Source organism: Dermacentor andersoni, chromosome 5, assembly GCF_023375885.2.
Source record: "Dermacentor andersoni chromosome 5, qqDerAnde1_hic_scaffold, whole genome shotgun sequence".
Classification (NCBI taxonomy): domain Eukaryota; kingdom Metazoa; phylum Arthropoda; class Arachnida; order Ixodida; family Ixodidae; genus Dermacentor; species Dermacentor andersoni.
Genome location: NC_092818.1, coordinates 71,718,745 through 71,730,204, shown reverse-complemented (window position 1 = coordinate 71,730,204; position 11,460 = coordinate 71,718,745). Strand labels below are relative to the sequence as shown.

The 11,460-nt window shown below is 44.3% G+C and overlaps 1 long non-coding RNA gene across 1 annotated transcript; it reads left to right on the top strand.

Moving 5' to 3' along the window:
- Positions 1 to 289: 289 nt before the first annotated feature.
- On the top strand, positions 290 to 11,214 carry LOC140218480 (uncharacterized). The gene is made up of 2 exons (XR_011894748.1): positions 290 to 1,454; positions 7,422 to 11,214. It is a non-coding gene; the product is annotated as an uncharacterized lncRNA (long non-coding RNA).
- Positions 11,215 to 11,460: the final 246 nt, after the last annotated feature.

The window sequence follows — 11,460 nt, the reverse complement described above, 5'->3', positions numbered from 1 at the left end:
CCCGTCCGAGCTGCCTTTGTTCTGCCGAGCTGCCTGCCCGCGCTCTCGTGAAAAGTCTGGTACTGGAGCTTCGAATCGTAGTGTATGGAAGACTGTTGAAGGTTGTGCTTTTGTGGAGCTGGAGTTAATCGGAAGTTCTACAGTGCTTGCGCCAGAAAAACGTCGGTGCCTCGGTACCTTTGAGACGAAGGAGCGTTGGCCAAGTCTTTTGGAAAGGTAAGCAAGTTTGGCCCTTGCGCGCATTCTTGAACTTATGATTTACGTAATGAACGCTGTGTAACTAGCTAGAGCAACGCGCTTTCTGATCGTAGGTTGGCCGTCTTGCTGTGCACATTTAGCAAACAATTTCACGAAGGCTTCCTCTGATGTTACAGCGTACTTGCATTCTGCTGTAAAATATATGCTACCCGCCTTGATTGCTATGCCTGAATGGGCACACAATTATGAAAACACTGAAAGTTGCTGTTCGTTCGGTAGTTTTCTGGCAAGAAGTTATTCGTTATATATGCATTCCCGCAAGTACAGTACATGTGTAATGTATCCGTCGATGTATCATGGGCTTCGCGCGTTGGCACACGATTCCTATGTTTGACGCTTAAGCAGATAGAAGCTTGTATGAAGATTTTTCTATGTATACAGTTTGGTTTGGATGACCACGTCGCGAGAACCTGTGTATTGTTTATGTTCTTGAGTGTCTTCGCGTATTTGTCTTCTATGTTGCAGACCCGACATAGGCCGATATTACAGTAACGAAGTTTATTTTTAATCGAGACATTTCAGACACCGGCCTTTAAGAAAGACATAGACCAACCAATTCTTACGAACGGGATGCCAGCTCTTGCAATCGTAGGTTATACGGCAGTGCGTAATAAAGTAAGGACTGCGATTTTGTAGCGATACTTACCCCTCGATTCTATACCACTCTTGTCGCCCACCGCAAACGGCCGGCTGTTCCAGTACGTAGCACGGGCCGGGGCGACGGTCAAACCACTAACGAATAACGAAAAGGAATAGCATCGCTACAAAATCGCGATCTAGCTTTCAGAATGCTTTTCATGTGCTTAATATTTTTGTTTAATCCAATGCGCCACGTTTTACTGCATATTTGAGTTTTGTTTTTGATTGTCCTGGTAGCCTGTTGTTGCTGATTTCGTTCCTTCCTGAAACTTCGCTTGTTACAAAATATCAGTGTAACCTCCTTAGATATAACAAAGAGACATTTGTGCAACCAGACGCAAATTCATGCAGCTGGCTGTGTGAGGCTCTCTTTGCAATTCCACATGACACTGGTAAATCACAAATTCCCAGGTTCACAACACAATAAATTAAACATTTCTTACTTTTGAAGGCTATGCGGATTCTGGAGGCATCCCTACATCAAGCAGGAACCTGCTGCACTGCTGGAAGCTGGACAGCACGACAATAAAGCACGTGATCTGTGTGCTTTCTCAAAGGTGCGTACAAAACTGGCGCTGCCTTTCGAGTTGTAGGACACATTTGTGTAATATGCAATCATTTTACTGTATTGCCATTTTCAGGATTTCTAGTGGCTGATCACGAATTTTATGTTTTGGTGGAGTGCCCTCAGTTTAATGAATTTACCTAAAGTAGCCTCCTCTGAGTTAAATATAATTGGACGCTTGAGTAATTATGCCTTATATACTCCATATAGACTATATTAATCTAGCCAAAATGCCTTTTTAAGAACCATGAATTGAGGTTTCGTGTCTCGAAAAATGCGTTGTACCGCCTAAAGACATGGTTTAGGCAAAAGTGCCTTAAGCAATGCTTTCGCACAAAAGTTGTATCATCAAGAGTTTCATAGAAGCCTGTGTGGTCCGTATGGAACATGACAAAGAAAGACATAGACCAACCAAATACAACATTAAAAGCAATACATTTTGGCTTCCATATGGAAGCCTTGTTCACAATAAGGCTAAAAAAAAGTGGAAGTGCATATTTAATTAAGTTTTAGCATAAGATGGGCGTGGGCTCCTTGGTTTCAGATAAACGTGTGTCCTGTTGATTGCATCTCCAGGGAATCCGGGTACAGGCATGGCTTCCAATTTCTTTCCTGGCCGATTATGCTAGACACTATCCAGTCACTATTGTGTTTAGTCATTGCTGCATGCTCTGCCAAAGCATTTGATGCCACTCTTTTCTCATCCACGTAGTTCTGATGTTGGCGTAGCCATTGTTTAAAGTTGCCCGTTGCCCTAATGTAGATAGTATTCATATACACATGTTATGTTTCAAAGGTCAGAATTCATGTCAGTAAAATTTTTGATACGGGTTGTTACTGGGATGGCTACCTCGTTGGTTTAGCATGGCTTGTCACTGGGATTGCTCTCTTGTTTGTTTAGCTTCTTGTCGGGTTCTTATGGATTTGATTTTGTGCACAATGAGATGCTACACACACACCTTACATATACATGAAAAAAAGGTTTACAGCAGAGATAACATATATGCATGGGCATATATATGTGTCAATAAAATACCCGAGCCTCATTTCTGCCTACAGAAAAAGAAGTTGTTTCTCCTCGAGGGCATGACTGCTTCCAATAATGAACCTCCAAGGGAAGGTTTTCTCTAATCCCCATTTTTGATATCTACATGCTTATGTGGCATGTACAAACTGGACGAGTGGTCTAAATTTTAAATTTGAGTAATAATTGCAATAAATAACTCATTTCACCTGTCTTCTAATGACTCTAAAATTCTATGCTTCTACCTTGCCAAACCTTTTATGAAATTAGTTTGATGAGGCCCAATATACAGGGCTTTCTAAATTGAAGGTATCAGTACCTATTAAAGACTGTGCTAACTATGAAAATGCTGCTTGTGTATGTGGTTTATTCATTTCTCAGACAAAAGCTTTACACCCAAGTGCAGTCAGTAAATCGAAAACAATTGCGTCTTGTTCAATAGTTCTCGAGCACTTGTGCGTCACTATAGTCGGATACAACTTTAGACAAAAGGGGAGGCCCCGCCCAGATGACTGAAGCGCGACGTCCGATTGCCTCCGCGACTAAAATAATCCGGCTCAAAAAATCGTGCTTCGGAAACGCGCAATTCTCGGTATAAATAAAGACTTTGATGACTGGATTAGTAGAGCTCTCATGTGCTACAGCACATGCCAGATCGCGACAGAAAAATAACCCCGTGCCTTCCACAACGCTGCCCGTCGTCTGCTCTTTAGCTTCATTGCAAGTGGCAAAAGTAGAAAGAGCAACTCTGCATGGCATTTGTGCTTGTTTACATGTACACGGCAAATTTACTACTCCTGTTCCGAGCTTCAAATGAATCACTTGCTACTGAACAAGTACTTATATAAAACAATGCATTTATCGCAACCATTACAAACCCAAGATGCTCAGTGTCAGCGAAAGCACCGGGTTAAAGGTGAGGAGGGAGGTCAAAGCTTCGCATATTTCGGGTGGCAAACTGTCGACACCCTCGTGAAAACGCCCACAAAATGTGGAGCAAAGAAGAAGCAGCACGAAGTAGGACACATGTGCGCTGAGGTCGTGTGCACGATTTCTTTCACCACAACGAGATACCGACGATCGAGAAGATCACTAACGAGTTCTCAAAGCGTATGTGGTGTTATGTTTGTGCCCTGGGATTTGCCTGACGGAAGGCCAGTGCTATGGTTTGTCGACCGTGGAGGCAGCATTCATCCCTGCATGGTGCCTGCCTGCTTCGGACACGACTACGTGCACGGCTCGGGTTTCCTCGCGGCTGCACGGCGTCCACGACGGAAGCAGCCACCGGATCACGGACTGCTTTTCGGCCCCTCCCCGTCCCGGCAGCAATGCAACCCCCCCTCCCCCTCGTTTGTCCGGCGGCGCCCGCACCACAAACGACTCCCGCTGTGTTGGGGACAGTTTCCAAAGGAGGGCTGTGTTTCGACCCAGTGCCTTGCAGTTGGTTCCCTTTGTCCTATGCGGGCCATAAAACTTGACCGGCGCACCATTCTGACCGACCGCGAAATCGTCCCGACGCCGCAGCGCGGTTCAAGGAAGCGCCGGCCACCGGGAGCGGCATTAGGACACCGGAGGCTGCCCGGACCCTCTCTCTCTCGACCTTGTTTCGTCCTTGGGGACTGTCTGGGGGATCTTTGGACTGAGGGGTGTTATTTAAGCAGCTTGCAGCTGCTTTGTTGGTCTCTGTCCTGATAACGACGACAACATGTAAACATTGTATAAAGAATTATTCGCAGAGAAAACTCTCCTCGTCTCTGACTCTGCGTGAAGCGAGGTCCAGACCTCCTGCCAGCCACACATACCTCGGCAAACGCAACAATGGATCTCCCATCACTGAAGCGGTGTACTGTGTGTCAAGCACAGCAGCCAAGCATTCTCCCGTGGCCTCTCAAATAAATAAGCAGTTCATTTGATGACATATTCCTTTTAATGGAAGCCCAATTCTGAAAAAGCAACGTCCTGCACAGATCATGCTCAATATATGCGTTGGCATGGAAACGTGCTGAAATGCCGGAAAATCTGAATGCAAATGCAGTTATTAATCCTGAATAACTATGTGGGGTCCGAAATGCTCATTCGGGCATCCACTGTCCAGCTTCACACGAAAAAGCAGTAGTCAACGTGAATGAAATTGACAGCCACTCTTAGCAGCCTGCACGCCAAAGCACATTGTGCTTTGCGTGCAGTTGTGCTGCCCCTACTGTTTTTTCCAGCCCGTTGAGATGAATAATGCCAATGTCAGAAGGCCCAATACTCTATTGGGCAGCCACCTATGAGCATGACGGGCCCTGTGATGAAATAACAGTCATCAGGGCACGCTTCAAAGGCACCTTTAGCAGTCTGCACGTCAAAGCCCAGTCAAGCCGTCACCACTGTTGGTGAAACGGCAGCAATCAATGCGAGAATGACAGCCACTGTTGGCAGCTTGCATGCAAACACACATTCATGTGGTGGCATTGTTTATTTTGGTTACCTGGCCTAGGCAAGTAATGCGAATATGACAACAATTATCAAACATCATTAGCTTAGTTAGGCCCAATATACTCAGTCGGGTAGCTATTAATAGCAGTAGTCGAGGGCACGCTTGAAAGGCACCATTAGCAGTCTGCACGTCAAAGCGCAGTCAATCCGTCGCCACTGTTGGTGAAATGGCAGCAATCAATGGAGAATGACAGCCACTGTTGGCAGCTTGCATGCAAACACACATTCATGTGGTGGCATTGTTTATTTTGGTTACCTGGCCCAGGCAAGTAATGCGAATAAGAGAACAATTATCAAACATCATTAGCTTAGTTAGGCCCAATATACCCAGGCGGGTAGCTATTAATAGCAGTAGTCAAGGGCACGCTCAAAAGGCACCATTAGCAGTCTGCATGTCAAATCACAGTCATACCGCAGCCATTGTTGTATTTGTTTATCTGACCGGGCAAGTAACACCAATGTAAGCACAATTATTCACCCTGAATAGCTCTGCTAGCATTGTGCTAAAAAATGCTGAGTGAAGTTGAATGTGTTTTATTGAGGCAATTATTTAATTCACGAGCCATCGGCATGTCGATCAACGGCCAGGTTCAGACAATGTCATTTGTGAAGTAATAAAGGGTGAAAGTTGCAAAAGCTCTTAGTGCACTGCTTTGCTGGGCTCCATTCACTGAATAATGTCTTTGCAACGGCGAAAGCGTCAGACAGAAATCACACCCCACTGCACATTGTTATTCGTGCTGAAAATTTTCACCATCATATGTGATAGGCAGTGAAACCGTTTGTTTACTAAGACTGCATGCATGAAAAATTCAACAGCATAGCAAGGTGTTTCACAATATGCAGCCTTTCATGTGCACTTCTGGCTAGCTGCCACATGCACTGACGCATAAACATGAACAGAGGTAAGAGGCAAAGTTACTGTGCAACCCACATGACGCTTTTAAGAAAATGTATCTCTAAACCTTTCTGTTTTGATAGACGATCAAAATTTGTTTTGAGCAAGTTGGTTAGTCACATTGCAGCAACAGCACAAGAAACAAGGACAGCAAACGCAGCGAGTAGGCAGATTGAGAAGACGAGGTAGACCAGCGAGAAAGGTTTTAATGAGATGGAAGAGGCCAGTTGTGCAGTGTACAGGAGTTAGTGCTTTGAATGAGATTGGCTAATGAAAATGTCTAAAGACTTTGCTGAAAGAAAACTAGCAAAAACAAATGCTAATATAAAATAAAAGGACAAATATGAGTAAGTGCAAACACGCATGGAAGCAGGAACGCTGGCAACACAACTTATGCGTGTCTGTGCCACAGCACGCATTCTACAGCTTGCGTGCGCGGTGAGCACTGGTGGAAAGAAATCAATCGACGGTGCTATACACAACGCTCGAACACCGCTGTTAGACGCTCGGCTATCTCACTGTTGACAACAATCATTCACGCTAAGTTGACGGCGACAAATCTTTGCATTGGAGGCTTCATTTGCAAATATTTTCTGTTGAGACGCTCGTAGGTTTGTTTCACGCACGCACGCTTTTCTAATTTCTCCTCAGAATGGTTTTGCTCCATCACTTTACCCCGTCCGACGGAAAATGCAGCGACACGGTACACGAACTCACCCGCAGCTGACAGCAGGCACCAGACTTTGGCAAACTTTTCTTGTCCTAACTTCACTCGGGAGCGAAATAAAAAACATGGAACAAACAGGCAGGATGTGTGTATGCAGCAGTCACCGAGACATCCTGTTTTCAGGCAAAGCATAGCGCAGCATCAGCAATGCTCACTGCAATGTTTCTTCGCCGGATCACGGCTTAGAATACACGCACGCAGCACAGATGCCGCATCGTAAGCTCGCAGTAATATTTCCGGCATGATAGACAATGACAAACTGTTTGGGAATTCACTGTGACGAGGCATTGACGGGCACAGCTGACGCGACTTGGCCTAGTTCGAAGCCCGGGCGGCCATCTTCTCCGACGGCGGGCCACCGGCCGTCTGGCGCATGACATCAGTCCAGAGTGCGCAACCATTAGTGGATGCTCGTGTGCATCCGCCTCGGAGGAGTAAACGCCTCTGTTTTTCTAAAGTTGTATCCGACTATAATCGAGCACAGCTTGACCCTTGGCCTAATACTAAATCAGGCTTGAAGCTTTCAATGTCTGCTAATCGCTAGAACAGCACCAGATCTCTTTTTGTGCCAAGGGGTGGAACGCATTCGCGTAGAGCTAGGCAGATGAATGTCTTTCTTTCGCATTGAAGTTCCCAATACTTTCTAGTCTTAGGTGAAAGTACACAGCTCAGCACAACGCACGTATGGTATACGTAAGGGTACTTTGTTCTTTAAACCATATCAACAAGAAGCAGCTACTTCCGTTTTTGCACACGTTACCCTATTTCCTAACCTTTCCTTGATCAAAAGTGTAGAAAATTAATCTGTGCTTGTTCTATTGTTTCACAGGTAGACATCGGCGACGGTGTATATGTTGAAAAGTGCCTGCTGAAGAGGCTGCGCCTGGATGCTAACAACTCAGGCTTTCAGTTCGCGGGGGGCCTCCTTAAGGCTCCTTTTACAAAAGAAGAGGTTGAAGGGAGGCGCTACACATGGATGCGCAGCGATTGTTTGTGACATCGTCGCTGCTGGCAGGCCTGGCCTGCCTTTTCGCTTCGTTCTGGGTCTTCCACGTTATCTACTCGAAAAGGCCCACAGGGTTTTGACATTTATTGAGCACTGCTTTCTGGATTTGAGCTACACAAAGCTGCAGGTGAAAGCATTGGATTTAGTCAATATTTACAAGAACTATTGCTAGGCAAAAAAATTTTCAGATGCATATCCTCAAGAAAGTTTCTGTAAAAATTATTTTGCCTAACAAAAGCACTCGTGGGTTCTGTGGCCGGCAGCTTGCCCAAGCCATGTAGCACAGTGCTTGCTTTAAAGGGACACGAAAGGGAAAATTTATTTGAGCGTTATTAAATCATTTTTCTACAACACCGAAAAAACAACTCCCTCCATGAGAATTGGCTTGATAAGCCAGATAACTTGCAAAAACGAAAACTGGTGTCGCCACCACCACCTTATAATTCCTGCACCAGCTCGCTGTGATATGGAATTTGACGGTGTCTGTTCGGGTCTAGCTAATGTTCTACTGGCCAATATTGATGAATTCTGTTGTAAAGGTGTCAAAGAATATACTTAGTTGAAGTATGACTCCACACTGATGTGCGGGCACTGCATAAAACTTGAAAGTTAAATCTTCATTTTCTCATCTATTAATCCGCTTATTGCCACAATGTTCATGAATACAGTTCTGAAAGATTTTTTTATCAGTCTAAAATGATTTATTGTTTCTCTTTAGTATTTCTGTAATGGACCTTTAGCAACAAAATGTGTGTTAGTTTGCGACAGGTATTCTCAGCGGGGGCAAGAGCACCAGCAGCATGCTCAGTGATTCTGTACCAACTGATAATTTGAAGGATGTCCTGTGCCACTAGGGTTAGGCCAACATGGCTCTGTGTTAATCACCACAAGTGTATTATGCAAAACTTAATGGCCCAGAAATTAGTAATTCAGGGGGGAGTTGAATTAGCTGTTTATTTTTTTTTCTTTATCATGGACTTCTCACATTACACTTTGTCACAACGCATTCACTTTAAAGTAACTGGAGAATAAGGTGGTTTGGTATTCAGACATGCCTTCTGTGTGTAAACAGTGTTAGATGAGCAATACAAAGATACACCATAGATGCTGACTGGCAACATGAAGGGGTTTGAGGGCAGCTACGAATATACATCCTTGTAGTCGTACCTATAGCACTATGTTCAATTTGTCACACAAGCATATGGCATCCATCACAACTGCATGCCTAGAAAAAGACAAGGGCAACACACTCAATTACCTTTTATTCTATCTAAGAAGCACTACAATATTTAGGCAACGAAATTGACATCTGGCTTGTACCCATAAGTACTGCAATACAGTTGTATAACATGTTCCTCTTGTGTGGAAAAAGGGCTGCATACGTTTTCTTTGAGCACAAGGGGGAGTGGTATCAGTTAAAGCCCCTCCATCCACGCGCCACTGCCGCTTTCTTAAGTAGCGACAACCTTTGTTGTGCGCCGCCTATTCCCCTGACATCAAATCCGGTTCCAGCATTTCCAGTTTCAAAGTTTCCGGTTCCGGCGTTACCGCTTCCTGGAGTTGTGCTGCGGGAATTTCCGCTTTGACTGCCGATGGTGAGATGCCCACGCGTGCTTAGCAGAGCTGTGGTAGTCACCATGAGAAGAATGCAAAGGCGACAAGCTGTTGTATTCCGCTGAAGTAGTAATTCGCGGTCGCTGTTTTCTAAATGCACGAAAAATGGCAGTGGTCTCCAAGCGCCCAGGCATTACATTCCACTGTACGTTGTCTCGTGGCACAACCCATCGCAGGTTGACGCGAAACAGCGAACACGGTCAGATCGCTGGTTACAATAGGCGGTGGTACTTGGATGGAATCGCATTCACAGTTTAAACCGCAGCTGGTGCAATTAAAGCCTCGCCATCGACGCGAAAGTAAACAACGTTAAGAAAAACATAGCGTTACTTCCACTCGGAACAGGAAGCTGCAGCTACGGAAGTTCCGCTTGACGCCGGAAGATAAGGGGGCGAGTGGCAGAGGAACGTGGAGGAAGAGGGTGCGGTACTTAACCTGGTCGGCGGAAACGTGTATGGAGGGGCTTTAGTATCAGTTAATGGCTGTTTTCACATATATGTTTTGTCGTGTGTATTAGCAATCACCACTTTCCTTATCTGAGTGAGGTCATTTTTTAGAAAGTTTGAAAGTTTATAGAACATGTTGCTCATGGTTGTTGCAGTTTTCTTCCTAACTATCCATTCATTGCACTGTGCACCCATGTCTTGGGCAACTAGCTGTTTGAAGGTCAGCATGCTATCGATGGGTCTAATGATAATCTCTAGTGCCCTCTCATTTGCTTGTTGCAATACGTAAGAGTTAGATTTTGTATATTGTGTCACTTGTTTATTTTCACTGTACTTTAGTTTCACTACATCTTGAATGTGTTGTGATAGTTTTTCTTTTGCAATGGAAGATATGGTGGGCAGTTGCCGACACTAATGTTTCGCTGGGGCAGTAATGGTCATTAGCAGCAGATGCTAGCTGCCCTTAAGTGCAATGTTTTTATGTTGCATAGTATTGTTCATGATCCATTGAATGCACTGCACGCGCATGTTGTGGACAACTGCCTGTTTGAAGAAATTATCTGCATATTCAGTGGGTCTAATGTGAACATCTCTACTACTGACTTAGCTTCACTACATCTTGAATGTGTTGTGATAGTTTTTATTTTGCCGTGACAGATGTGGTGGGCAGTTGCCGGCACTAATGTGATAGTACGAATGCTTGCTGTATTTACCACATGGTTGTTTCATTTCGTCTGAGGCAGTAGTGGCCGTTAGCAGCAGATGTCATTTGGCCTTAAGTGCAATATTTTTATGTTGCATAGTTTTGTCCATAATCATCCATCGAATGCACCCATGTTCTGGACAACTGCCTGTTTGAAGGAATGATCTGCATATTCAGTGTGTCTAATGTGAACATCTCTGGTACTGCCTGTGTATTTGTGAGTTAGATTTTGTATTGTGTGTCATTTTGTTTTCGCTGTGCTTTAGTTTCACTACATCGTGAATGGGTTGATAGTTTTCCTTTTGCAGTGAGAGATATGATGGGCAGTGGCCGGCACTAATGTGATAGTACGAAGGCTTGCTGTATTTACCACATGGTTGTTTCATTTTGTCTGGCGCAGTAATGGCCGTTAGCAGCAGATGCCATTTGGCCTTAAGTGCAATATTTTTATGTTGCATAGTTATGTTCATACTAATCCATTGGATGCACAGCACACCCATGTTCTGGACAACTGCCTGTTTGAAGGAATGACCTGCATATTCAGTGGGTTTAATGTGAACGTCTCTAGTACTGACTGTATATTTATCAGTTAGATTTTATATTGTATGTTGCTTGTTTTCACTGTACTTTAGTGGGATTGCACATTGAATGTGTTGTGATGTATTTTATTTTGCTATGAGAGATCTAATGGGCAGTTACCAGCCCCCAGTCTGTGTATTAGTACAAATATTTATTATGCTTATCACAGCATTTTGTAAGGCTATAGTTTTGTGATGATTAACTCATGCCTGACTTTTTTATGAGAAACATGTCACAACTAATAAACAATCACTCATGCTTGGGATCCATGAAATCATCCTTGTAATCTTTCAATTGTCTTCGAACTACTTCCACATCAGGCCCAAGAAACTCCAGAACGCGCTTGAAGAATTACTCTCGGAAAGAACCGAGAAAACCTGATCAACGAGGTAAAAAAATACTCCGAGATCAGCTCCAAGAAACCACAGAATGGGCTTGAAAATTTCTCTCAGGTAGAGCTACGAAACCTTGATAACGAGGTAAGAAAATACCCCGACATCAGTACCAACAAACTCGAGAA